This window comes from Alexandromys fortis, unplaced genomic scaffold (genome assembly GCF_014885135.2).
Source record: "Alexandromys fortis isolate MF-2015 unplaced genomic scaffold, M_Fortis_MF-2015_v1.1 scaffold_5, whole genome shotgun sequence".
Classification (NCBI taxonomy): Eukaryota; Metazoa; Chordata; class Mammalia; order Rodentia; family Cricetidae; genus Alexandromys; species Alexandromys fortis.
In genome coordinates, this window is record NW_026067924.1 from 10,649,391 (window position 1) to 10,677,297 (window position 27,907).

Here is a 27,907-nt window from a genome sequence, read left to right on the forward strand (position 1 = left end):
GAAACAGCTAAACGCTCAACATATTGAAGAATCGACCAATCTTTGGAATTCTGTTATATTTGTCACTAAAAGGAAATCTAGGGAAATGGAGAATGGTACGAGCTATAAATAAGGTGATCCAGCCAATGGGTGGTTTGCAGCCTAGGATTCCCTTGCCTTCCTTTACTTAAAGGGTGGTCTACTACAGTGATTGCTTTTTTATTATCACTTTACAAGAACAGGATAGAGAAAAATTTCTAGTACCTACTTAGAATAATTACCAGTCAATTAAAAGATACCATTGGAAGATTCTCCCAGAAAGAATGTTAAACAACCCTACTTCGTATCAGTATTTTGTACAACAGCCATTGGAAATAATTTGTAAACAGTTTCCTCAATCTATAATTTACCACTACATGGATGATATCTTACTAGCTGATTCAGATTCGGATACCTTAGAAAAAATGTTTGAAGTAGTAAAGAAATTTTTTCCCTTTTGGAAAGTATAAGTTGCTCCTGAAAAATACAAAGAGGAGATTCTGTTAATTACCTAGGATATAAGATAGATTTACCAAAATTCAACCACAGAAAGTACAAATCAGGCAAGATCAATCACAAACTCTTACTGATTTTCAAAAATGGCTGGGAGATATTAACCAGCTATGGCCCACAACTGGATTAACTACTCAAAGGCTAAGTATTTTATTTCAAGCTTTACAAGGTGAGAAGGACTTAAATAGTCCAAGAAAGTATCAGTTGAGGCTGAGAGAGAATTGGCCTTGTTAGACAAGGAATTACAGGTTGAGAACTATTGTACTAGAGTGTCTGAAGGGTATCTGTGACTTATTACAATAGTAAAATGCATACCCCTGATGGAGACAAAGCTAAGCAGACTGTTTTGAAGTTGTGTGTAGAGCTACATGTTCCAGAGGGAATGGGAGCGAAAACTCAAGCTATGCCCATGGACCAAAATGCTCTTGAAATCTGATATAGCAGGCCCCGTCTTCTATACAGCATGAGTACTGAGTTTCTAAACTCTGTCCCTGAAGCTGCTCACTTGTTCCTTTGGAAATACAACCTCCCAATAGTGTCTCTCACTTAGTTTACTACTATTCATATCCAGTCAGGGACACACAAACTTGAACCCATATAGAAGTGGCATCCATATCCCAGTGTCCCCTGAGGTCACTGGGGACAATGTTCTTTCCATGGCTCGTCACCATATACAGGGTAAAACTATTTATTCCTTAACTTGCAACTGTCTGGGTGTTTATTTCCCCTAGGTCATTCAGGGCTTACCTGTAAACTGACCATTTGTGCAGTAAGAATGTCAAATGCAGAAAGTGGGCAAGATTTACCAACAAGACATGTCGTCACAGAGTGCGGGAGCTAGAAGTGATTCTTAGGAATTTCAGGAATAAGCAGTTGCTTGGGAAGGAATTCTGTAAAGATTCCTGCAAATATTCCATGCTAGGTTTTACATAATCAAACTGTTCACTTATATAAGTCTGAAAATGTATACTTTTTTCTTAGGAGCACATCAAAAAACATGTGGGAGAGAGAGAGGGGGGGAGAACATGAATATGAGGCAGGAGAAATTCCTACTGCACTGTGGCTTTTTCCTTGATGCATGAAGCAGACATCTCATAATCGCCTCAGCACAGAGAGAACCTTCACCCCAGTAACCATGGCAATGAACCAAGCAGGACAATCCAGTGATGCAGTGATGGGTAAGACTACATCATAGCAATGGTGTTAGTAGTCTATGGTAGAAAAAGAGAAGGATCCCAGGACCCTAACCTGGAACTGCAGCCACTGCCTTCTCCTGCCTATCATACTGCAAGAGGTTGTGCAAGGGCCCTGAGTATAACCAGAAATGAGGCTGCGTGATGCGTCTTCCATGACATCCTCATGCAGGTAGCAATGATGCAGCTGTTTTGGGGCCACCACTGGTGCTCCTGTCAGTAACCCATCACCCATACTCCTGTAAGTGAGCGCAGTAAGATCGCTGGTTCACCATATTGAACTTGATCTGTTATTGATGCCCGATTAGCATGAGTAGATAGATATCTCTTCCCCTTTCTCCAGGAAAAATCAAAGGCAGATTTCTAAGCAGCCCCTTTGCCTTCCTCAGTAGGTAGAGTGACTGTTCCTATCTGACCTATCTGAGGGGTTAGTTTCCATTCTTATTGTTAGCAGTAGTAACCTTGATTAGAACCCTGTGGAGGCCAGTTAGGGTAAGTGATTCTTCTTTCCTGGTAGAGAGAGGCCTTGCATTCCAAGCTATCTCAAAACAAAAAAATTAGGCAGGTCAGCCTGGTTAAATCAATAAAGCAGGACCACCTCTGGGAATGCAGCTCCACCAGAAGCCATAGACACAGGAGGAACTTTTATCCCTTTAATGAGACGATGTGTTTTCTTCCCAGAATTCCTGACCCTTGGGGCCCCTGGAGAGTCCTGGGGTTCTGTTAGGTCTGCCTATCTCTCTGAGCCCTGATTCCCTTTGAGAGACAGAACTTTGCTTTTTCCTGCTCTTCTGTCTTTCTTGTGGGTGCTAGCCAGAACCCACGTAAACTCTACCTAGTGCTCTGGGCTTCCTTACTCCCGCTTTTACTACAGAGCTACTGCCATGTGGCTGACCTCCATATTCATTCAAATAGCATGCCCTCTCCTCCTTCCTTGGCTCCCAGAGGAACTGGCCTACCTAGAGGGAATGAACACCTTCCAATGAGATGTTGTATGCTTCCTTCTTTGGCTATCAGACTATTGCAAAAATGAAGTTGAAGAAATGACAGTTGCCCTCAGGAATCTTCCTATTGTAAGAGGAAATAGCTGAAGCCCTGGAGGCAGCCTAAGTCCTAGAGAAAGATGGCTGGTCAGGGCCCTCACAAGAGAGACCAGGAGCTGAGACACTGGTGGCCATGGAACCACGCCTTGACAAAAACATATCTTTTTTCCTATTAAATTCTCCCCTCCAGTCAGGACGGTGAAGAAGGGTTCTAGAAGGGTCACTGGATCTCCTTGCCCCTGTGGCCAGATTGAATGAATCTCCTTTTCTGCTTGACTTTTAATTTAGCTTCTTAAATTGATTTACTGACGATAAACAGCTGAACTTGGATCGCTGGGTCACAGGCTGTGACCCCTAAGTCCAGTAAAGACTTGTGAGAAACGCGAGCTCTTTGTTTTGTGTCTTCTATTAAAGACGGCTGGCTCACCAAGGGCTCCTAGTCTCTATCCACCTCTCCGGTCTTGAGAAACTTTTGTGTATTTGTCTGTTTGCCCAAGCCCTGGATGCCAGGCATTCCTGGGACTTGACTCTATCCCACCCTTCCCCTTTGCCCCAATTCTGAGTTATCCAATTGTGTCAGTTTATTAGGTCAGGCTCCCACTGAGGGAGTGACACAGAGTCACTACCCGGTGATAAATGCTAAGTGATCTTCACCCCACCTCTGTGTGCTGGATCCCTTGGTTTGGGTGGTTAAGAACATTTTTCAGAAGTCGTTTGTCTTGCCAAGTTGCTTTTGCTTCATTCCCGAGTCTCTTTGTCCAATCCAAAGGGCTATAGGAATGCATACTCTGTTCCAACAGACCCCCTCCTGTGAATCTGAACTCTCTAAAATTCACCCTGTGCCATCTGGGATTTCATTCTCCCAAGCCACAGAACAGGAACCCAAAAGTCACTGGTTCAGGGCGACATTTGGTGGCCATCAAAGTCCAGGACGCTAGCTTCCAAGAAAGACTCCTTTGTCCTATAAGATGCCCCAGCTTTCCCATTTCACCTCCCTGTCCCTTTCACCCAGCTTGTATGCTCTACACCCTTTCCCTTCACTGCAGTCATTAGTATCCACACACAAACACTGTCTGCTCCACGTGCCGCATTCTGTGATGCAGTCCCAACCTCTCTAGTAGCTTTGGAACTTTGGATACAGATCTTGGCACTTTAATCATCTTGACATATTTGTTTTCCCCACTGGTCTGCCAGCTGCTCGAGGAGAGTCCTGTCCCGAATCATCTTGTTTACTACTGTAAGCCCTGCAGTATTCCAGGGGGCAGATGATAAATGTCTCCTAAAAGATGGAGTGCCTTATCAGGGAACACAGAGTCCCCTCTCAAGGTCCTTATTCTCAAATTTAAAAACAGACTCAAAAGGAACCTAAAGGGCAAATTTATTAGGATGTGAGCAAAAAAAACAAGAGCACAGACAAGTTAGGGACCTTGGAAGCTTCTGGAAGAGGGAACCTAGAAAGACGAGGCTAGAAAGTCATTTGTTGAGTTGGAGTCAAAGAAGCAGGCAGGACCAGCATGGAAATCTGGGAGAGTGTCCTGGAGTGGAGGCATCAGAAAAAGAGAATACAGAACAGAACAGCCAGGCAAGCATCTTAGGATTGTAACCAGTGCCTGAAATGGGAGCCAGAAAGAGGAAAATGGAAAGCCTAGGAGTTCGGGGTTAGACCTCGGGGAGTGGCTGGGTTTAGCAGGGGGAGTCTGCACTCACAATGGAGGGCTGCAGACCTCATTACTGGGGGAATTTCTCCATTCATCTGAGCAAGTCTTCCAGCATATTGTTTTCTTTGAGATTCTGGAACACACAGGCTTTTCTTTTCTGGTCCAGTCGATTTGGTCTTCTGCTTGCTTCTTGTGCCTTGATAGGCATCTCCTTCTTTAGGGCAGTTTTCTTCTATGATTTTGTTGAAAATACTTTCTGTGTCTTTGTCCCTGGTTTTCTCACATTTCTCCATTCCTATTATTCTAGATTTGATCTCTTCATAGTGTCTCAGATGTCCTGGATGTTTCTTTGACTAAGGCACCCATTTCTTCTACCTTGTCTTCAGTGCCTGAAATTCTCTCTTCTTTGTCGTGTGCTCTGTTGGGGAGGCTTACCTATGAGGTTGCTGTTTGACTTCCCACATTTTTCATTTCCAGTTTTACCTCCATTTGGGTGTCTTTAGAGAGTCTATTTTTATGTTCAAGTCTTGAACTGTTTCTTTTTCCCTTTTGCTTGATTGTTTTTGTTCTTATAGATTTCATTAAGAGAATTATTAATGTCTTTTAAGATCATTGTACATTTTTATAGTTGCTATTTTGAAGTCCTTTTGCCTCAGCTATGACACATTTCTTGGCACAGTGGGGTTGCTAGGTACTGGTGGAGACATTATAGTCTTGGGTATTCATGATTCTGGTTTTAAGGTTGATGTTTAGGCATGTAGGGTTGGGATGATTGAGGTGATTTGGGGTTCTGCTATCTGGGCTTGTCTTTATTGGGTGGGGTTTGGTTCCTTGGTTTCTGTTGCCCTCTCTGGATCTTAAGAAAGTGTGGCTATGAGTCCATGACAGGTATGGCCAGTGGGAGTCCTAAGTAGATGGTGTTTCTAGGCACCCCTGGCTGACACAAAAAAAATGTGGCTGACCTAGGAGGGGGACTGGGAGGGTTCACAGAAGTAGGAAATCTGGGCCCATGCAAGGTTGGCAGAGTCTCAAACACGGATAGAGAGGGCGGACAGGTCCCTGAATGTGGTCTGCTGTAGGGCTCAGGATGACTGGGGAATTTGCAGTGGAAGAGAGGAAGGGAAGGGAAGGGAAGGGAAGGGAAGGGAAGGGAAGGGAAGGGAAGGGAAGGGAAGGGAAGGGAAGGGAAGGGAAGGGAAGGGAAAGGAAGGGAAGATCACCTAACGTTTCTAGACCAGTGTGGCTACTGAGTTTCCAGGGAGACAGTGTTTTAGCTATGGGTGGCTGACACAGAGGAGCCAGAATGGTCTAGAAGGGGGGAACTGAGAGGGTCAAGAGGCGGGAGTAAAGCTAAGTCAGTCACCAGGTTTGGTGATGTTCCCAGGAAATAGGGGTACGGGGGCAGGCCCAGCAAGTGGTCTGCTATATGACTAGGGATGAGATGGAGGAATTTGCAGTGCAGGGTAAGGGAAGGAGAGTGTGGATTGCCTACTTAATTCCTGGCCAGCCAGTTCACAGGTAAATATAGTGATATTTTGTTTATGTTTGAGCAAATAAAGCTTGCCTGAAGATCAGAGTGCAGAACTAAGGCACTAGAAGCCAGGGAGTGGTGGCATACACCTTTAATCCCAGGACAGGAAGAGTGGGGGCAGAGGGATCTCTGTTAGTTCAAGGCTACCCTTGGCTACACAGACTGAATCTGTCTAAAAGAGAAACAGAACTCACACAAAGGTAATCCCAGCTCTAGGGAAGTGGAGACAAAGTGATATGGCTGGGTGGAGAGAGGAATATAAGGCGGAAGGGAACAGGAGCTCAGTGCAGTCTGAGGTTTGGTGGAGACAATTGCAGTCTGCGGATCATCCCTGCATCTGAGGATGAAGTCTGAGGAGACAGTCTGAGGACAAGACAGCCCCTTTTGTTTGAGCACTGGTAGAGGTTGGTAAAAGGTCTCTCTATTGGGTGGCCTCTCTGCTTCTCTGATCTTTGGCATGAAGCCTTATATCTGACTCTGGGTTTTTATTATTAAAACCTACTAGAATTCATCACAGGTAAAGGATGCCACCAGGCACTGGCAGCTGGCACAGGGGAATGGGAATGGGCTGGAAGGGGACACTGAGAGGGTCCACAGGAAGCAGGAAAGCTGGAGGTCAGCCGTTTGGTTGGGCAGAGTCCCCAGAGTCCCCAGGGAGTGGAATACTGGAACAGACAGATGTTTGAGGGATGTGTTCCTGTCCAGATAATTAGGCCCATTTTGTTTGCTCATGGGAGGGGTGATATTGTGTCTTTGTTCTGTCGTTGGGACAGCTTAGAAAGGCCTGCCTTCCTGCCCAGAGATACAACCTGAATCCATTCTTGAGACCAAGCTACACTGTGTATTATGAAGAATTAAAAAAAAAAAACTTTAAAAACTAAATCTATCGAATAGTTATGCTTACTATGAGGAAATAGCTTTGACCCAATGGGCTTCCATGAACCCACTGCCTCTGCTTTCCCGCTGCTCATCCGCCATTTTAAATCTGCAGGACAGGCAGCTGTGCTGCCGCCTCCCCGCATGACGTTTCAGATTCTAAGAGCGGTCAGTTGTGATGCTGTCCCCATCCTCTACGCCAGTGTGGTACAGAGAGAAGGAAAGCAGGCCCCGCAGCGGGTTATAAAGATGTCCATCCTACATCGTGGCTTGGTGATGTCTTCCCAGCTACCCAATGGGTGGATAGTGAGTGGGTGGGTGGATGAGTCTAAGGCACACACACCGATTTCTGTCAGGCTCGTGGAATCAGTTCTCTCTACTCTTCACTCACAGAAGAACACCAGGGGCAAACCCAGCTTTTGGACAAGAAAGCAAAGCAGGCAGAAAGCCTCTAGAAACAGGCTTAGAGGACAATGGAAAGTTAAAGGATCCATGTGTACAACCTAGGGCGCAGCTTTGGGGGAGGGCTATTGCTTTTTTTTTAATTTTTATTTATTTATTTATTTTTGTCTTAGAAGGACTTCCTTAAGTTTTATTGACTTTTCCACTAATCTTATTATACTTTTTGAACTTAGGCCTGCATAGCAGTATAATTTCTAGATAATTCTTTATGAAAGTTAATTACTGCATACGATTGTTTTGGTTAGCAGTCATTCATATCGTAACAAGGACTAATCAGTTTACCTCTCTGCTCTGCTTCTTGCACGATGGTGCTGCATCATAATCCTAGCTGCACTCAGGAGGTGGACGCTGGAAGATAAAGGGTTCAAGACCTACTTCAGAATCTCTGGAGGCCAGCCTGGGGTACATGAGAGTGTCTTTAAAAAACAAAAAGACACTAAAAAACAGCAGGAAGGAATTGATTTAATGCATGCAAATCTCTGGAGAGCCCTAGCTGCCAGGGCTAGGAGGAAATGGTCCTCCCCTCCCTCCTTGCTCTCTTGACCCTACTTTGACATTACACAAATCAGTTGGTTCCATTAATCCCATGTTTGGCGTATCTAAAATTGTACTGACTTGCCTGAAACCATCAACAGCATTCACAGCAAAATGAGCCGGGAACAAGTTTGCATTCTAGAGGATCGATTTCCAAGATTTTTCAAATCCAACGTCTTTGCGAGCTGAGGTCAGCCTCTCCTTCAGCTCCACCAGTTCACACTGACTAATATCAAACATGTGAAAGATCATTCAGGGAAGCCAAGGGAGCGTCCTTGGAAACAATAGTGATATATTGATAAAAGACTCAACACAGCCTTGACGTTGCTCATTAGAAGTGCGTCTTCCAAAAGCATTGGTACAATAATTTAGACCAGCCAAAGTCTGAGCCAGTAAACCCAATCCAGTATGTCTCTAGAAAAGAGCACAACTTGAAAAGTGAACCTCTGAATTGGGTTTAAAAACGCCCACATCTAGTAAGGGAAACTCATCCATTGCTGGTGGGAATGCAAACTTGTGCAACCACTTTGGAAATCAGTGTGGTGGTTTCTCAGGAAACTGGGAGTCAACCTACCTCAGGATCTGGCAATTCCACTCTTGGGAATATACCCAAGAGATGCCCAATCATACTACAAAAGCATGTGTTCAACTATGTTCATAGCAGCATTGTTTTTAATAGTCAGAACCTGGAAACAACCTAGGTGCCCCTCAATGGAAGAATGGATAAAGTAGGTGTGGCACATATACACTTTAGAGTTCTACTCAGCAGTAAAAAACAATGACATCTTGAGTTTTGCATGCAAATGGATGGAAATAGAAAACACTTTACTGAGTGAGATATCCCAGACCCAAAAAGATGAATGGGTTCATCCGGCGATGGATGGAGATAGAGAGAGACCCACACTGGAGCACTGGACTGAGCTCCCAAGGTCCAGATGAAGAGCAGAAGGAGGGAGAAGATGAGCAAGGAAGTCAGGACCATGAGGGGTTCATCCACCCACGGAGATGGTGGGACTGATCTAATGGGAGCTCACCAAGGCTAGCTGGACTGGGACTGAATGAGCATGTGATCAAACCAGACCCTCTGAATGTGGCTGACAATGGGGGATGACTGAGAAGTCATTGATAATGGAACTGGGATTTGGTTCTACTGCATGTACTGGCTTTTTGGGATCCTAGTCTGTTTGGATGCACACCTTCCTAGACCTGAATGGAGAGGGGAGGGCCTTGGACTTCCCACAGGGCAGGGCATGCTGACTTCTCTTGGGACTGGAGAGGAGGGGGAGTGAAAGGAGTGGGAGGGAAATGGGAGGAGGTGGAAATTTTTAATAAATAAATAAATATAAATAAATAAATAAAATAAAAACTCCCACATCCAATGAGCATTCTATGCCCCAACAGAAGTTCACATTCAGATATCAAAGCCTCCAAAGGATGTTCCCCTTCATGGGGCTGAGCTGAAAACATTACAAAAATCTAGCAAATTCCAAGAAAGAACAGATAAAACTTCTATTTGAGGACCTGCAAAGCAGGGCACAATTCAGTGGGGATTTTTTCCCCCAAACATTCAGAGTGCTTAAGGAAATGAGGGAAAAGCAGAGTCCATAAAATAGAATGATAAGAAACAAGTACAAGGTGATCTTGAATAGAAACTGTAAACTTCTTAATGCTTATTTCTCTAAGCCACTGCATTCCTTGTGGATATTCAGCAAGAGTTGTTCCCTGAAGCATTGAGAGGGTGGAGGGACACACGGGAAGATAATTGCTTTCCAAAGTCAGAATTACAGAATAAAAGGGGCTGGAGTGATGACTCAGGAGTCGGGAGCTGCTGGCTGCTCTGCCCAGAGTCCTGAGCTCAGTTCCAAGCACCCAGGCCAGACACTTCAAACTGCCTGCAAACTTGAACTCCAGGGATACAGCACTCTGTCTGGCCTCTGTGAACACCTGCACACATGTGGCATAAGCTCACATGGGTGTATGCATAAATGAAAACATAATTCTTTTTTAAAAGAGTTATAAGAGTTATATGTACTAAAGAGAATAGTTTATTTGCACTGCATGATTTATTGAGTTGTACCAAACTGTGAACTTACAAACACTGGCCTGCTCATTTGAAATATGAAGAAAATCCTTGAAAATGTAATGGCTTGGTCCATTTATTGTCCATTAGGATACTATGGACTCTTTTTTCTTTAGATTGCGAGTCAATTTATCCAGCAGCTTGTATTGGACAATTTAATTAGATTGACTTGGTGGTACCTAATGTTCTAGTGATGTTTTGGTTGTGTGTCTAGCCTTGAATGGATGAGCAGTCTCTCCGACCCAATCAAAATACTCCAGCCAAAGCAGAGTGTAATAGAAAGAGCTGCTTTCTGGGATTCATCGTCTGTTTTTCTAGCATCTCATCTCCCTCATTCAGCTTTTCACCAAAGCAGCCTCCTTTCAGCTTCAAAGAGTGTGCCGGATAGATTGATGGCACCTTGATACAAATTGCAGACATCTAAGAGGAGGGAGCCTCAAATGAAAAGATGCCTCCATAAGATCAGGCTGTGGGCCAGGTGGTGGCAGTGCGTGCATTTAATCCCAGCACTCGGGAGGCAGAGGGGGATCTCTGTGAGTTCAGGGCCAGACTGGTCTACACAGTGTCCAGGACAACCAGGACTGTTTCACAGAGAAACTCTGTCTTGAAAAACAAGCAAACAAAAAGAGCAGGCTGTGGGCAAGCTTGTAGAACATTTTCTTAATTAGTGATTGATGGGGGAGGGCCCAAACCAATGGTACCACTCCTGGACTGGTGCTGGTTTCTATAAGAAAGCAAATTGAACAAACCATGTGGAGCAAGCCAGTAAACAGCACCCCTCCATGGCCTCTGCATCAGGTTCCTGCCTCCAGGTCCCTGCCCTGTTTGAGTTCCTGTCCAGACTCCTTTACTAATGAACAGTGACATGGAAGGTAAGTCAAATAAATCCTTCCTACCACAATTTGGTTTCTGGCCGTGGTGTTCATCACAGCAATAGAATTAAGACAAGGGCAGAAATTCTATTCTTTGGTCACAAAGGGGCCAGATTTTCTAGTTCCTGACCTTAACTAACAAGGAAACACAATTCCTATTGTCTTCAGTGTGTGAGTGTCTAGTGACCCTGGTTTCCAGACAGATGAGGTCACTAAAACTTCACCTCAACCTATTATCCACTGTCAGTCCTTTGTTGACCACACTGTTACCCCTTGATTGAGTTGTTACCTAGGAGACTTTCCAGACCGTTGCCTGCATCCTCCCTACAAGTTATAGACATACTAACACTTTGAGTGATAAGCATGCCTTCTGATAAATCATCCAGGCCTTTCCAGCCTTCACTTCCATGCTGGTAATCTTGGCAGCCATGACTACAGGAATGTGATAGAGGACCTGACACTAATGGGCAGGTATCTAGAGTTGACTTTTAAGACAGACACACATGGGAGGGGGAGGGTGCTGCGTTCTTGGATGGAGTCCTCATGTAACTTCTTCCTTGGCGATAATCTTGTTTACTCTTACACTTGCAATTCCTAAGTGAGTATTTCTCTAAGTAAAAAAGAAATATTTTTCTTTCAATATTGGTGCACATAAAGTAAGTATTTAAGAAACACTCTCTGCTAGATAAAGACTGACGGTACGGTATGTCCAAGTGAGTCCAATGGTTTACAATCCTTTTCCCATCAGCATCAATCTACTGTGGTCTGACCTTACAGAAATGATCACAAGATAAGCCGAATCCTCAATCCTGCATATCAGTTATATGGGGACATCTAACTGTGGGGACAGCAGCTAAATGTGCTGCCATTACTAATTAGCCTCGCCCCTTGCTTCACTTAAAATAATGCCAGACCCAAATGAGGATCACGAGAGGAAATTTGGATATTCCTCTCAATCTTAAATGATATCAGTTAAGTGCCCCCCCAATTCCTCTGTTTCTCAGGAGTTATTCAAGGTAAGAACCTACTGATGTGAGCCTAAGCTACAATTAAAATTTTATCCTCTCTAAGAATTCCTACTTAATAACCATGGCTTCAAGAGCTCAGCTGTGTATGTATATGTGTGTGGTGCATGAACGTGTGCATGTGTCTGCTGGTGAGCTTGCCACGCAGGTACATGTGTGAAGGCCTAGACACTGGGATGTTAGTTTTTGAGACAGCATCTATCCATAACCCAGAAGTCACCATTTTAACTCAGCCGGCTGGCTATCACCCTGTCCCAGTTCTGTCTGTCTCCTCCCTCCAGTGTTGAAGCCTCAGGCGTGTGGCCACAAACTCAGGTTTTACATGGGTTCTGGGGATCCAAACTTGGGTCCTCAAGCTTGTACAGAACTTTACCCTCTGAGCCATCTCCCCAGCCTTCTAATTCAGTCTTGATAAGTGTTCCTAAGCTCTACCTCTTCGCCCACAATCCCAAACTCTTGACTGTTCATGCTATTGTCTCTCTTTTTCAAAGAGTGTAGAAAAGTTGAGATGAAACATATGTGATCAAGGCTAGTCAACACACTTTGAAAATCTTCTCTGGCCATGCTGGTGTTTAGCAGGAAACGGTCTTATCACTTTACATATGAAGCACCATTGGAGAGTTCCAGAGGGCAGGAAGACCAATGTGATAGGAAGCCGGTGTGAGCATGCGCCCATCCTCCTCCATTCATGGACTCCTCGCTACAGAACCATGTTTCATCAGTCCAGGATTATACAAGAAACTGGGAAGAGCCCATGATGAGAACCAAAAGACATGGATGCAGTTTCCGGTACCTGATCTGGCAAACGTGACTTAATGCTGATCTGGCTAACAACCAAAGTCCAAAGAGATGCCACACTGTCCACTGTCCAGTGCTTCATTTGGCCTTTATCAGTCATCAGAAATGGAAGTCCAGTAAACTACTGAAGCCAGATGAAGAATTGCTTATGAAATTCTGTGTGTCTCTCCTACATTCAGGACTGGGGTGAACCACCTGGCTCGTTGCTATCGCCTAAAACACTTCTTCCATCTGCTCATGAGTGTCTGAACTTTATCTGATTTGTGTAGACTGGGCTGTCCTCTTCTGTGACACCTTTGGAACCAGCTACTGCCTAGAACAGGTGGTTCCACCTAATAGCACAGAGATAGGAGAGTGCAGGTCAAGGAGTGGGAAACAAGAGAGATGGGTACAACCGACATAAAATTTACATTTTTGAGTGGGAGAGGCTCTTGTTCTGTAGCCCAGGCTAGCCTCAAAATCATGTAGCACAGACCGGCTCAGCCTCCCTCACCAGTGCTGGGATTAAAGATATGATTTACTTCTTCAAAGTTCAGGAGTTGGGATTTTCACCTAATGCATGCTTCATTTTCTTCATTTGGAAAATGATGAGAGTACTGTTTGTCATGGATGATGCTGACATGGAAGCCATGTCTACTGTGACACTACACGCCACTACACGCCACTACATGCCACTGGCAACAGAAAGGCAGGTGCTATGGGGTCCTAGCAGGCCTGTCCAACCTGTGAGGCTTGTGATCCGCATGAGGATAGCTATGAACGTAGTCAAATACAAAACTGTAAACTAACTTAAACCGTGAGGCTATTTTAAGAACCCAATCATGTGGCTCTGAAGAATGAACTCTGTTATGTAGTGCCATGAAGTCAAAAGTCAGACAGGCCTATTTCAGGACTTTTGTTGGTGTTCTTAGATTTATACTCTGATGCAGATAACTAATTACTTTCACTGCAAGCAAACCGTAACAGAGAGATTGGAGGCTGTACACAGTACTCAAAACAAAAGAAACTACAGCACAAGCAAGGACTAGACCTGGGAGCAAGGAGCTGAAAGACAGCAATGAAAACATGCGTGGACTGCACAATGTTGTCAGCCCCGATAATTCCGTTTGAATTGTATGTGATTTTTAAAACGTAGATACTACACCATTGGCTGTAGTCTGTTCCACCTGCTGCTATCTGTCACTCCGTTCCTTTTGACACTGGGTGTTTTACACTTTCTAATAAATAGCCTATGATAAGAGGCAAGAGAGGTTGGGATAAAAGGCACGACACTCTGCCACTCAAAAATTAAAATGAGCTCGTTGCTGTTGGTGACTTTAGCTTCCTGTGACAATCTCATTTGCAATTAATGAGTAACCAGATGTCAGACATCGACTTGAAATGAAAATCCATTTCTAGTATACAGTACAGGAACCCTTTTCAAGAGCAAGACCTACGTGACTGCAGCATTTGGCCGTCTGAGAGTTCTTTCCTCTTCTAAGTGTGACTAACACTCCTCTCCTGGTTTGGACAAAGTTTGAAAGAGTGTGTCTGTCTAGAAGGACTGTGTCAGTGAGGTGGCAGGTGACACACGGTGTACCAGCTGCTCAGGACATTCATTGCCACGCCACAGCCATCACCTTCTCTGTTCACTCTCCTCTTGTGGTTTCTGCCTTTCTCGTCCTTCCATTCACCAAGCGATTTCTGCTTTTATTTCCCACCAACAAAGCTCGCCAAACCAGTCTCTCTCACCACCAGCTCCACACTGCCCGAACTCCACTATAGCAACACACATACAGACCTTCCCTGTCTCCATCAGATAGCGAGAAATCCCTTGCTCTTCCAGATAGCTCAGCCCATTGGGGGAGCCCAACAGAAAAAACAGAAAAGCATAATTTCCCTTGAATCAGAAGAAACCAGTAAGCTGGGTTGATAGAAATAAATAAAGCTTTCTAGTTTTTAAATTTTTAAACTTATTTTTGCCAGAGACACACATGCCATACCTAAGTATACATGTAGAAGCCAGAGGACAACATGGAGGGATCTGTTCTCTCCTCCCACCCTTGGGCCTCAAGGACAGGACTCAGGCCATCAGGACTGATGACAAATGTCACTCCCACTGAACCACTGAAACAGCCTTACTTTCTAAGGGTTTTGTTTGTTCGTTTGTTGTGAGACTGGTCTTTAATGGCTGAGCCATCTCTCCAGCCCCAACTTCCTAATTTTTACAAACGAATGTTTCTGACTAAGGCCCCAATGCTCTAATTTCCCCGCAGGAAGCAGTCCCAGCTGAATGTAATGGCCATTTGGGAGCATTTGTTTATTTTTTTTCTCCCCAGTTAATTTTGATGCTTATCTCCTATACACTGAGTGAAACTTACAAATCAAACTAAGAGAGTAAAAGTGGATTTGAGCAGTGTGGACAAGGACCTCTACCTGGAGCAGAAGTCAACAGTGCTGCAAATGATGAGTGCTTGACTGTGCCTTCTTTTCCGTCTTCTCCCTTCCCCTCCCTGCTCTCTCCTTTCCTTTTGCTTCATTTCCTTTTCTCTTCATTACTTCTTTTCTTTAACTTTGGTAATTTATTGTTTTTACCTTTAACAGCACTAAGTTAACTATATGCCGCATTTATGTACTCATAGGTTTCACAAGAGACACAGTTCTCTTGAGTAACCCTTCAAAAGACCAAGTTAGTGTTGGGGGCACGTTGGCTCAGTATTGAGAACTGCCTAAACATCTGCTCATGAGATCACTCTAGAAAATAGTCTCTGTGAGTTCGAGACCAGCCTGGTCTACAGAGCTAGTGCCAGGACAGGCTCCAAAGCCACAGAGAAACCCTGTCTCGAAAAACCAAAAGAGAAAAAAGAAAATAGTCTCCCTAAGCATTTTTTAGGACTCAAGGATTTGAAGAGGCAGTCCAGGAATTCAAGACAACTGAGGCCTGTTGAAGTGGCCCACAAATCTCCACTAGAGGGCAGAAGTCACCCAATCTGGAAATCAAAGTCTGCCCTCTGGTGGCATTCTGTCCATAGACACTGGATGGACTTGAGGGCCACTGAGTAGTAAATACATTGTGCACCCTTCAGGGTATAAAATGACTTGGCAATATTTGCATTTAAATTCAGCCTTCGGTTCACTCTAAGTTCTCCCCTGGGGAACAGCACGTTAGATGGAAAAGCAATGAAGCACTCGAGAGAATTAAAGCACTAGAGAAGTCAGGGAGAGAGGAGACACACAGCTGGGAAGAAGTGACACACAATGGGGACAGTGAGTGTCACTGCTCAGCTCGACTTTCCTGCTACAAAGTTGCTTTTTTAGTCCACCAGGACATAGAGTAATTGTTTTCACAGCTAATGAATATTTCTGAGAAAAAAAAATAAAACCTTTCTAAATAGCAGTTATCAATAGACTTCTGTAAACAAAATTCCGCGGCCACAATTTTAATAGTTCATTGCCCTCAAACGTTTCCTTCAAGCTTCTCGTAGACTAGTTTAAGAAGAAAAGCGCCAGGAAGTTTGAAAGAGCAGTTAAATCAGAGGCAGTTTTACCCTCCCCCCACCCTATTAAGAGCTCTGTTTTCTCACTATGGAAACACCAAGCAACTGCCTATCACCTATCACAGATGTCTCTTCTGTATGCTGAGGCTGAATAGGTAACATTTTGGTGAGGCATTTGAGGTCAGGCTATGCAGTTCCTGAGAGATAAACACTACCAATTGCAAAGTGTTTGCATCAAATATCAAAACAACCTCACTTCAACAAAGGAAAAAACAGAAATGGAGGAGAAGCCCATGAAGTACAGAAATGAACAGGAAGGCAGAAACAGAGATACGCCCAAAATTAATAATAAAGAGGTATGCTGACTGTTACATGTTTTGTTGTTGTTGTTTTCTTTTGTTTTGTTTTGTTTTTCTAGACAGGGTTTCTCTGTAGCTTTGGAGCCTGTCCTGGAACTAGCTCTTGTAGACCAGGCTGGTCTCATACTCACAGAGATCCGCCTGCCTCTGCCTCCCCAGTGCTGGATTTAAAGGGTGTGCCACCCACCGCCTGGCTTGCTGCTGCATCTTCATATATGAAACCAGAATGACTGAGTAAAATTCAGCCTAACATGTGTACATACATGTTCCGTGTAGACAGACTAGATCAAAATAAATACATGACAGGAATGGAAAGCCCATCTACAGGCTAGGATCTATGTGCAGCATGTAGCAATGTTGACTTAGTCATAGTTAGTCTATTGACTGGACACCCCAAAACTTTGGACAGGATTAAAATTCTCACTACATCTCAGAGTAATCGTGTAATTGGGTAGTTTACTTCTCCTCTCTATGCTTCCAGAGACTTCTATCAAAAACGAAATTCAAATCAACCATAAACTCTTAACATGAAGGTTAAATCAAATGAAGGGGGAAATAGTTGTAATATTACATACTCAACAAGTGCTAGTTTTTAAGTACAGATTTACTTATTCTATTTTATGCTTCTGAGTGTTTGGCCTGTGCACCACTAGAATGTCTGATGCCTGCAGTTAATAAAAGAGGGCATCAGAGCCATTGGAACTAGAGTTACAGATGACTGTGAGCCACCACCATGTGATGAGAACCAAAGCAATAAGTGCTTTTTAAGCACTGAGCCATTTCTCCAGCTACCATCAAATGTTACCTATCATTATTATCATTATATATATAATCATCATAATGATATATGATTATATCATTATTTCCAACTCCTTGTACCTATACTAAATTATTCAGTAAAACTTTACATTTCATAATCAGTTCATCACATTCTTAATTAAGCCTAGAAGTTGAAATGGTGCTAGAAACTCTTTTAACCTAATATTACATGATTATATGATGTTTCTCACCCAATAAAGCCAGGTTAAAGGCTGTTTACAAAAACAAAATAACAACGAACATTTGAAGAACAAGTGATTACAAGATTATATTGAGGAGACAAAACCATCTCACTAAGCATCAGATACACCTCTGGCTGGCAGATTATAACTGGGCTAATTAAATAACAAAAACACCCTTAAAGGTCTACACAAGTCCAACCCCAGCCAGGTTCCAGTGCTGAGATGGGGAAGGACACAGGGTCTCACCAATAACCAAGAAGTCTCCTGCAGTTTGTACCCACTTTCAAAGGAAATAACACTTCCTGCTGGTGGAGTCTCACTGGGCATGTTAACCACACCTCAGGGGAGGCCCCGGTGCCGGGAGTGGTTGGCCAAGGCCATACAAGCTCAATGGTGGTTTCATAGGCTTTTTGTCTCGTATGTTTGTGCTTGTTGTTTTTGTTGTTTGTTTTATTGGTCTTTTGCTTGCATATTTTGTTTCCTGATTTTATGTTTTTGTGGGTCGTTGTGTTTCTTATTTTTGCTTTATTATTTATTTGTTGGTTTTTGTTTGAGTGAGAAAGAAGGGCATGGAATCGAGTGAGCAGGGAGGTGAGGAAGAGCTGGGAGGAAACGCAGAAGGGGGAAGTGTGCTCAGAATATGTCATATAAAATACGTTTTTAAAAAAAGGCCTTAAAAATACAGCGTTCAGAGTCCAGAACTGTTTGCTTACTGCTCCTTTTATATTCATGTGACTTCTCCCTTGGGTTACCTGGCTTAACATCTGCAATTGTTCCCTAACCTGAGTTCACGGTTTCACCTTTTAATAATTACACAATACTCTACCGGTTGTGATAGTAACATTTTCAGTATTACTTTATTACTGTATAAAATAGTGGAAAGACAAATAACTCTGCATCTTTCATTCTGCTCATCCAAGGGCAGGCAGACTTATGAATTTCATGAGAATTTTGTAAGGATGTCAGAATTACTAAGAGTTTTGGAAACCCTGGTAGGAAGAGGGTCTCCTTTACAGAAACCATATTTTCGAAGCTAGCCTATTCCAGCAGCCCCAGTCATACCCACAAGGAACATTCCACTTTCACTTCACTCTCGGTAAATAGTCTGGCTTCATGTCGTAACCAAACCAAAGATGTTCTGTTTGTGTAGTCTAACTCTCCAACTGTCGATCGAGGCTTGGAGAGCAGCTTTGTTTGTTTGGATGTGGCATTAAAAGTCACAGAATCTTCTGCAAAAGCAGGAAATTTGTAATTCAAATCTACTCCTTTTTCATCGAAATACACATAGATATATGTAATATATATATATACATATATATATATATGCCTTCTGTTTCTGTAAACAAACGCAATACTATGGTAATCATCAGAGGTGGTTGATTGTCATATTATCTAACCAAAAAGTATATTTTAAGCCTTTAGTGTATTTGAATCATTCTTCACAGTCTTTTGCTTCCCTTAAAACAATTTAAATCAGAAATTCCTGCCGTTTTATTTCTGGAATAATCCCTAGAAATCGTGAACACCGTGTTTCTTGTCCTCACACACTCTAGGGCCAGGAGGCAGCAAGCAAGCCACGGCCCACCTCTGCCTTACAGGAAAACGGGGTTATTTTTCAGCCAACTGTGGCAATTGAGGGTGGGAGGGGGATTTTTAAAGATAGGCTGGGAATTTCACATCTTATGGGAGACACCTTAGTCGGAAATATTTTCACTGGAGCACATGAAGAAACAACACGGTGGAACTGGACAGAGGTCTGTTAGCGAGCAGACCTGGTCCCACGGCTGCCAGCTGACTGCGCCAACCGCCTCATTTGACAACTGAGAAAACAGCCGCGGAGCCCTGGCAGGATGCTACGGACACCGATCCAAGGTTTCTACACAGTGTTAAACACTTGCAGCAAAAATACCCAAGGCTGCTAGACGGTTCACTCTCATTTCTGCGTTCAACAAAATCCATGGCCCAGAACACGGAGACGGCTGGAGGCACGCAGAGGAACGGTGTGACGGAGGACTGTCCACTGTGGCTCTCAGACCGCCCGGCTGCCCTGTCGCCACGTGTCTGACACAAGCCTGGCTCAGGCTGAGAACCGCCCCCGATGGCAGCCTGGGCCCCACTCCGCTGCCGTCTCTCTTACTGTTCCACACAGACACTTATCTTCCTCCTTCCATTTTCTGCCCTATTAAAAGAGACTGGTGCGTGGCTGTCCAGTGATGCAGCACCTTCGTGTGTAGGAATACAGCATGGAATCTATGGGATTGGGGGATTTGTGCCTCTTCTAACATCTGTGAAACTAATATCATCCAACACCCGAAGTCTGAACAGGCTGATGCCGTACTGATTTAATTGCCCCCTGCTATATAACTGATAAGAAAAGATTACAGTTGAAATATCTTACTGAATGCCAGAAATATTTGGCTTGGGATGTTTTTCTTGATTGTTTGTTTTTTCGAGTGTTTCTAAGGTGCACTTTGCAGGCAGGAAATTTCCTAGACATTCATGGGACAAGGGCACATTGTGGTTTCAAAGCCAGCTTATTTCCTAAGTTCATTCTATTGATTACGTCGATTTGAGTGAAGAGTTCCATGAGGCTTACCTTCCCAACTGGACGAGCAATCACACTAGTCAAGCTGGCTTATGTTAAACATATTAACATTGTGTTAACATTAGCATATCAGCGTTTTTTTCTGCTTTATTAGAAACATATAGCTTAACTCAGGAGCAAGTTTTTTTTTTTTGGGGGGGGGGGTTCAAGACAGGGTTTCTCTGTGGCTTTGGAGCCTGAACTGGAACTAGCTCTGTAGACCAGGCTGGTCTCGAACTCACAGAGATCCGCCTGCCTCTGCCTCCCGAGTGTTGGGATTAAAGGCGTGCGCCACCACCGCCCAGCTAGGAGCAACCTTTAAATTCCATTGAAGAATAACATGTATATGCAGGTTAGCTGCTTGGAAGCTAGAAGAATGAGGATCAAGGTTTTATGCGTGGTCTCTCGGACAGGAATGGTTGGACCCTGCCAAAGTGCTGACTTCTAGGAAGATTGTATTCTATAATAAAGAGCAGGTGTTTTCATCTCTATCCAAACAGAGTTTTCCTAGCAAAATAGACAACCTAGGTGCAAAAGTGGTACTCTGGGGATGTACACTAACTGTCTTGCAGCTGACTCAGAAGGTACCATGTTGAAAATGGTTGATGGGCCGGGCATTGGTGGTGCACGCCTTTAATCCCAGCACTCGGGAGGCAGAGGCAAGTGGATCTCTGTGCGTTCAAGACCAGCCTGGTCTACAGAGTGAGTTCTGGGACAGTCAGGACTGTTATATAGAGACCTTGTCTTGGAAAAACAACAACAACAACAACAAAGGATTGGTCGTTTTTGAAATACAAACAGACAGCAAACTTGGGCTGATTTATTAACTTTTTATTTGCTTCTTGGGGATTCCTCAGGATTATGGTTCTCTGTCACTGTCTTGAAAACCACAGTTTTACCTGTGTGTCCAGCTGTTACCTTGTTTCTGCTATGGCTATAACTCTGGTCTCTGTTGCTCCACTTCATATGGAAGAAAATGTCTAAGAGTGAGTCCTAGCCCTGTTATGTGGTCTGGGAAGAACCTTAAGCCGTGTATTCATTTCCCTCCCTTGCAGGGAAATACTGCAATGATTTGCCAGTGCAAGTGTATATGGAAAGAAGGAAATAATAGTGAATCTTTTTTCAGAAAGGACTATGGAGCTGGAAGAGGGCTCATTTACCACAGAGACTGTTATTTGTAGTGGATTGAGGAACATAGTCTCAGATATTTGAACACATGGTCCCCAGTTGGTGGCTCTGTTTCAGGAGGCTTAGGTGGTAAAGCTTGCTGGAGGAAGTTCACCACTGGAGCAGGCTACAAGATTAAAAGGCCCCCCGACTTCAGTGTGCTCTCTCTACTTCACGCTTGCATTTGAATGTGCAAGCCCCCAGTTTCCTGTTCCTATAGCCGTGCCTGCTGATTGTTTCCATGCCTTGCCATCATGATGAACTCTTAACTCTAAAACCATAAGCCAAAATAAAGTCTCTTCCTAAAACTGCCATTGGTCCTGGTGTGTGATCACAGCGACAGCGAAGAGACCAATACATCACACAAGGACAAGTGTGTGGACCCAAAGCAGCCGTGTGGAAGCTGGTGGGGTGGTGGACTTCTCTATCCCCAGCACTGGGAGGATGAGGACCCATGGAGCTCACTGGCCATCCCGGCTAGCCAAGTTGCTGATCTCCAGAATCAGTGAAAGACCCTTTCTCGAAAAACTCCAGTGGAGAAGCTACGAAAGATGTCGGACCTCCACCTGCACACGCACACACATAACAATGTGCACACACACCCACATCCACACACAAAGAACTACGTTCATGGACTCTTTTTTTTCTCCTTGGCAGAATCACGAGGCCTTTTCTCCTGCCCAAGCAGATCCAATTGCTCTGGTTTTGCCCTCTTGCCAATAGATCACCTCGTTATTCACAAGGACACCTGCTGCTGCAGGGATGACAGGTCAGTCAACAACTTGCCTCCACCAAGAACCCACAGGCCATTAAATTTATGTGAAATATCTCAGAGAGGGCACAGCAACACAGGATATGGTGCAAACAGGAGAGTCCATGTAGTTTTTCAGCAATAAGAAATATTTTTTCTCATTTATACCTCAGTTTAAGCAGATGATTTTCAATAATCTATGAAGTAAAAAGTATTCATAGACCCGAGAATGCTAACCCAAAGGGTGGTTAGCAACTGGCTCTAACTTCAACTGTAGGGTGTCTGTCACCCTCTTCTGGCTTCCAGAGACACATGCACTCATGTCGGAGGGATGGGGACATGGATAGGTATGGGGGGGGATGTCGGCGGTATAAACAGACATAAACATAATTAAAAATAAAATATTTTCAAAGTGTCCTCCATATATCATCAAACAACTTGCCTAATGTTTCATATAGAACTCTAAGCTAGAATTCAAGAATAATTTTAGCAATTTCTACATATCCCAAATGACCAGATATACAGCCAAAAGAAACTGAGTCATAGTGCAATAATTTATCCTATAGAATACATTATTCAAAGTAGCTAAGTGTTCCTTTGTTTTCTTTTGCATTCGGGCCTATGTTTGGTGGCATATAAGTTAATAATTTTCCACACTGAAATGTGACATAGTATCTGTTTTACACTAGAACAAATATACCTTCTGGAGCCTCTCACTCTACCATCAAATAATGTTAGTGAATACGTAAACATGGTATTGGTAGAAACTGTAATTAGATACTGTTATAATGTTTACTTATATGAAGATAACACTACCAACAGTAGCAATTAGAAATATCAGCTAGATCTTAGATACTGCATATTTAGTGGTTTGTGACTTGGGAGAGAAATGATTGGAAGCAAGCTATTCAACTATCTTTGAATGTAATTGCCCCCATGAACTCACAGGGAGTAGCACTATTGGGAGGTGTGGCCTGGCTGGAGTGGGTGTGGCCTTGTTGAAGGAAGTGTGTCACTGTAGGGGTGGGCTTTGAGATATCCTTTGCCCGAGCTATGCCCAGTAACACAGTTCACTTCCTGTTTGTTGCCTGTGAATCAAGATATAGAACTCTCAGCTCCTTCTCCAGTACCATATCTGCCTGTATGCTGCCATGTCCTGCCATGATGAAAATGGACTAAAAACTGGAACCGTGAGCCACTCCAATGAAATATTTTCCTTTATAAGAGTTGCTGTGGTCATGGTGTCTCTTCACAGCATTAGGAACCTGAACTAAGACACAAGCTATTGGAGTAAATCCCAGATCTGGGTCCTGGCTCTGTCCTTGTTTAACAATGTATACAACAGCAGCTGCTGTCAAAAAGTAGATACGGTAAGAGAAATCAGACTATACATTTTAAAAACTGTGGTTTGATCTTTAAAAAAAAAAAGTGAAGAGATGGACACATTACCTGGTTATCAGAGAGTGTCCTCTTAATAATGTTCACTGCTATTTTCTGATTCTTCCTGTTTTAATTTATAAAGTGGCAATATAACACATTGTCAATAACATGGTGACCTCAAAGTATGGTGAGTGGCAGACAAGATCACTCCTCGGTGCCAGCTGCTCGCCCAACTATTACTCTCCTACCATCTCCACCTTCAAACCTGGATTACAAAAGTTGAGAGAATTCTAAAGATGAATCATTCCTGGGCTGAGAATATTTTAATCTTGGGTTTTTATTCTTAGGTGAGAAGACTGTAGTTCTTTCTAATATCACTTTTTTTCTGAATTGGATGATTGCTTAATTTGTGACTCTACCAGATAAAACAGTAGATAGAAATTGAGAGTCAGCTGGAGAGAAGGTTCATGGGTTAAGAGCACTGACTGCTCATCCAGAGAAGCCAGGTTCAGTTCCCAGTATCCACATGGCAGGCCACAGCTGTCTGCAACTCCAGTTCAGGGGATCTGACTCCCTCACACAGACATACATGCAGACAAAGCATCAATGCACATAAAACAAAGATAAATCATTTTTCAAAGAGAAGTAAGAATCGACTAGACACAAGCCATTTTTGGAACAGCTGGCAGAGTAAAGTGGTTAAAAATCTATCTGAATTCAATGAACCAAAAGAAAGAAACTATTAGCATTTTCTCAGGCGTTGTTTTAACCCTTTCACTAGTCCGTGGGTTGCCACTGAGAGTTGTAATTCTCTCAAATGCTGGGATTTTTTTTTCCTGTTGTTGTTGTTGTTTGGGGGATTCGGGGTGTTATTTTTCTAGACAAAGAAACCCATGGGATGGAATCTAAAGCTTCTTATTTTGAGTGGAACAGCGGTTTAATTCCAGGCACCCTCTTAGCTTATCTGCTCATCCCTGTGTTGCTGGAACTCACAACTAGAACTGACTTATTTTGCCATGAGCATTGAGGAGAAGACCATGACCAGACACTGACATTTAACAAAAAAAAAAAAAAAAAAAAACTTAATTCGGAGGAGAAGGGCTAAACTTTGGCAGTTTTATGAGCAGTTTCGAAGGACACACTGGAGTTACAAAAGAGGCGTGTGTCTCCTGAAGTCAGGACCCAGGCCCTGGCAGAGAATTTCAGAACAATCGGAACAACCTTTTCATGTTTTTGTTTGGGAAAGGAAGACCTTGTGTGAAGTTACGTATTGTGCATTCCCAAGCGTGTTGCTTCCGAACATGGCTGCCTTTTGTGTTCTCACTAACAGGAGTGATATCGATATCGGCAAGCAAATCTGTGCTTACTTATCAGTGATGGACTGAGATTTGAGTACTTACTAGCCTGGGATTCTGCCACAAATATTCTTCTGGGTTCATACTTCAGTTTAGAAGCCACACACCAGCAGGACAGCTGAATTCCCATATCTCTTTGCCACTTCAGCACAAGCTCATCTCTAGAGCAGTGTAAAGTTCTGTAAGACCAATTAATTAAGCTTGATTCCACTGGGGGATTCTGAGAGAAGGCAGAGGGCACTAATGAGTGAGAGTAGAACCAGGACTGGGGGTGGAAAGCTGGGCAAAGAAGCATGGACCCGTCTGAACGCCGTTCTTCCCTTTCCCCAGCTTAATGTAGGTAAGCTGGTCTGAGCACAATTTGGTTCAATTTACTGCAACAGTACGTTTATATGACACAGCCACTGCTGATCTATGATCCAGTGTACAAGGTGACCCAGCTTGTAGGAAAGTTCTGAGCTCTGGGAATATGGTACATACCCATAATCCCTGCAGGAGGGCAGAGTTCTAAGTCAGCCTGAGCTGTGTAACAAGGCTGTGTCTTTAAAGTAAAATAATAAAAGTTATGAATATGCTGATATTAGTTGCTTGAAAGTCGTCCAAATAACTTTCCAAGACACAGATATGTATTCACACCAGATGAAACAAGTCATCATTTATAAGGGACCAGCAAAGGCTTAGTTTTTTATTAAATACCATTTTAGCAGGAAAAATATATATTATGAAATAAGCTTTTTAGAAGGCATAATTTTCTATTAACACATTTCCTAATTATATTGAATTGTTGGCTTAGAACTGTTTAAAAGGTAATTACTTGACAGAAGCATTAAGGAAAGAATTCTTTGAAGAGTAATACTAACAGAATTAGTTTTCTTATTTTTTTATCAGAATTTGCACTGCTTTGAACATCTCTTAGCCCACGGAACACCCAACCCTTGAGCTGTTATCACTTCTTTGAATGAAGGGAGTTTCCTTTTTCTTATAACTTCCTACTATTGAGGAATTCTCCAGCCCAAGCCTGTACGTCAGCAGGCTCTCAGGAGAGGCCTGGCACCGCACCTGTGTTTTCTCCTCGGGCCCATTTGCTGGAAATAGCAACAGAGACCTTGACTTAAGCTGTAGAGAATCAGATTAACAAGGATGATACTGTTAATCTTCATGTTCTCGTTTCCATCCCTGAAACGCAGGTTGCTAAATACATTTGCTCCCTGGCCCTCATTAGAAGTCCTGAGTGGGAGCAGAGCCGGGGAAGGCACGAAGAGCATGGAAAACAACACCAATTAAAAAACAAACAACGTCAGAATTGTTTGTTCTCACTCAAGTCATCCGTATAATTGCAGAGTGAGTAGATTTGATTTTTTTTTCCATTAAATAATTTTATTCCCTCTTATATGGTTGATGGATGGGCACACTTACAATGTGAATTGTGTAGTTTGAATCTTCCTATTGAGCTTGGAGATAAAATCATTTAAATGAAATAAAAAGCCCATGAGAATATTTTGAACTTGGTGATGTCCCAGGACTTAAGAACAGTGTGTCTGAGACTCCAAGTATTTCGTTAAATGTGATCTACTGACAAGACCTTCACTCTCTGGTATTTGAAGAACTGTATTTTCATCCCCAGAAACAAGACTAAAGGTCACAACTGTAAGCAAAGTATAAATGAAGTTATACAAAAGCACAAACACGGACGTTGATTTCCGGAAGGAGCAGATTTTTAAGCAGATGGGTTTCTAAAGTTACAGTCACTATCAGAGGCCACGTTAGTAAGGACAGAGTTGTGGGCCTGCTTTCTACTTAAAATCCTTAATTGGGGTAATGATTCATTGTGTATAAAAATATTTTAACTTTTACAACCATTTAAATTTAAAATTCTGTCAGTCGCCTTTCCTAGGTCCATTCTAAACATGTCTCCAGTTTCTGTCAGTTCACATCATACAGTGTTACACGTCACTTGTCAGACCCCACGCCTCTGACATTCCTAAGACTATACATGTTCCCTCATGGTTTCAGAGCCTCTGCCTGGAGCCATCTTCCTCCAAACATCCACATAGTTCTTTTCTGGTCAAAAGTTTCTCTGAACATCACTTTAGACCTGAAGCAACCTCTGCCCACTGCTCCCACAAACTTCTCATTCTCTGTGCTCTTCAACACCTAAGGCATTTTACTCAATTGATTTTTCTCTCCATCCACTGCACTTGGTATGAGGACATTTTTAAATTTCCTTTTCGTTTGTATGTACTCATGTGTAGTATAGGTTTATGTGTGCATGTGTGTGTGTGTGTGTGTGTGTGTGTGTGTGTGTGTAGGTCAGAGGTCAACTTTGGGTGTCTTCCTCCTTCACTCCTCCATCCTGATTTTGGAGACAGGATGTCTCAGGGAACCTGGAGCTCACCATTTCAGTTGGGCAGACTGGCCCATGAGCCCCAGTAATTCTCCTGTCCCTCCCTACCACCACACTCAGCTTTTCTGTGGGCTCTGGGGACCCAAAGTCAGGTCCTCATGCTTACACAGAAGGTACTTTCCCAAATGAGCCATCATCCTAGACCTGGGTCCTGGAACTTTGATCTTTGTTCACACCTATGTGCTCGCGCTACCTAGCGCTCAGGTGTTCACAAGTACCAATTGAATGAACGGCAGAATCTACTGCCAAATGCATGCCTGAATCAGGGCACCATGTTGTGTGCTTTCATCTTTGTTGAGGACTCACTACGCCATAACACTTACTTGATATTCCCAATTTGTAGTCGGAGGAAAGAAACTTAACAGGCACCTCATACTTGACAGTTGAAAACTGATGGAGATAGAGACAGAGACCCACACTGGAGCACTGGACTGAGCTCCCAATGTCCCAAGGAGGAGCAGAAGGAGGGAAAATATGAGCAAAGAAGTCAGGACCACGAGGGGTGCACCCACCCACGGAGACAGTGGGGCTGATCTATTGTGAGCTCACCAAGGCCAGGTGGACTACGACTGAAAAACCATGGGATAAAACCGGACTCTCTGAATATGGCGGACAATGAGGGCTGCTGAGAAGCCAAGGACAATGCCACTGGGTTTTGATCCTACTTCATGTTCTGGCTTTGTGGGAGCCTAGCCAGTTTGGATGTCCACCTTCCTAGACCAAGATGGAGCGGGGAGGACTTTGGACTTTCCACAGGGCAGGGAACCCTGACTGCCCCTCAGACTGGAGAGGGAGGGGGAGAGGAGTGGGGGGGAGGGGGAGAGGAG

General features: G+C 43.5%; 1 protein-coding gene across 5 annotated transcripts in view; it reads right to left on the bottom strand.

The window, feature by feature from the left end:
• The window catches only part of LOC126501581 (type-1 angiotensin II receptor A), a 52,353-nt gene that overhangs the window by 11,445 nt on the left and 13,001 nt on the right, over positions 1-27,907 (bottom strand). Inside the window, exon 3 of one of the 5 annotated variants that reach the window (XM_050142330.1) lies at positions 24,722-24,855. The exons of 3 other annotated variants lie outside the window; for them this stretch is intronic. The gene's annotated coding sequence lies outside the window, so the exon portion shown is untranslated. Of the gene's footprint in view, positions 1-7,608; positions 7,643-24,721; positions 24,856-27,907 lie in introns of those variants that run through there. One more of the 5 variants, XR_007591718.1, reaches the window with a different exon arrangement.